At 39.6% G+C, this 1,431-nt stretch overlaps 1 non-coding gene across 1 annotated transcript; it reads left to right on the top strand.

Moving 5' to 3' along the window:
• The first annotated feature begins 611 nt into the window (after positions 1–611).
• LOC130971735 (small nucleolar RNA R71) lies at positions 612–715 on the top strand. Its single transcript, XR_009082947.1, has one exon. It is a non-coding gene; the product is annotated as a small nucleolar RNA R71 (small nucleolar RNA).
• The last annotated feature ends 716 nt before the right edge of the window (positions 716–1,431 follow it).

Genomic DNA, 1,431 nt, shown 5'->3' with positions numbered 1-1,431 from the left:
TGAAAGTGGCTTTTGACAGATCAGAGACTACATTGGCTAAATTAGAAGTGTTTTGTTCAGAATTCTCTGTCTGTTGCTTAGAAGATGATGGATATGGCTTGCTATTGCCCAGCCTATTGTGTCCACCATTGTTAAAGCCTTGTTGAGGCTTTTGTTGATCCTTCCATGAGAAATTTGGATGATTTCTCCATGATGAGTTATAGGTGTTTCCATAAGGTTCACCCATGTAATTAACCTCTGCCATGGCAGGGTTCTCAGGATCATAAGCTTCTTCAGAAGCTGCCTCTTTAGTACTGTTGGATGCATGTTGCCATCCATTCAGATTTTGAGAGATCTTGTTGACCTGTTGAGTCAACACTTTGTTCTGAGCCAATATGGCATTCAGAGTATCAATTTCAAGAACTCCTTTCTTCTGAGGTATCCCATTGTTCACGGAATTCCTCTCAGAAGTGTACATGAACTGGTTATTTGCAACCATGTCAATGAGTTCTTGAGCCTCTTCAGGCGTTTTCTTCAGGTGAATAGATCCACCTGCAGAATGGTCCAATGACATTTTCGAAAATTCAGAGAGACCATAATAGAATATATCTAATAAGGTCCATTCTGAAAACATGTCAGATGGACATCTTTTGGTCAGCTGCTTGTATCTTTCCCAAGCTTCATAGAAGGATTCACCATCTTTTTGTTTGAAGGTTTGAACATCCACTCTCAGCTTGCTCAGCTTTTGAGGAGGAAAGAATTTATCCAAGAAGGCAGTGACCAGCTTATCCCATGAGTCCAGGCTATCCTTGGGTTGTGAATCCAACCATATTCTAGCTCTGTCTCTTACAGCAAAAGGGAAAAGCATGAGTCTGTAGACTTCAGGATCAACTCCATTCGTCTTTACAGTCTCACAGATCTGCAAGAACTCAATCAAAAACTGGTAAGGATCTTCAGATGGAAGTCCATAAAACTTGCAGTTTTGTTGCATTAAGGCAACTAGCTGAGGTTTCAGCTCAAAGTTGTTGGCTCCAATGGCAGGAATGGAGATGCTTCTTCCATCAAACTTGGACGTTGGCTTTGTGAAGTCACCAAGCATTCTCCTTGCATTATTATTATTTTCGGCTGCCATCTCCTTCTCTTGTTCGAAGATTTCTAAAAGGTTGTTTCTGGATTGTTGTAATTTAGCTTCTCTTAATTTTCTCTTCAAAGTCCTTTCAGGTTCTGGATCAATTTCAACAAGAGTGCCTTTTTCCCTATTCCTGCTCATATGAAAGAGAAGAAAATAAGAAAAGAAGAGGAATCCTCTATGTCACAGTATAGAGATTCCTTTATGTTAGTAGAAGAAGAAAGGGGTAGAAGAATGAAGAAGGAGATTCGGATTTTTGGATGAAGAGAGGTGAAGAGAAGTGTTAGTAATTAAATAATTAAATAGAAGAAGAAAAGAGGAGG

This window comes from Arachis stenosperma, chromosome 3 (assembly GCF_014773155.1).
Source record: "Arachis stenosperma cultivar V10309 chromosome 3, arast.V10309.gnm1.PFL2, whole genome shotgun sequence".
NCBI lineage: Eukaryota > Viridiplantae > Streptophyta > Magnoliopsida > Fabales > Fabaceae > Arachis > Arachis stenosperma.
The sequence above is the reverse complement of the archived record's forward strand: the minus strand, read 5'-3'. Positions and strand labels throughout refer to the sequence as shown.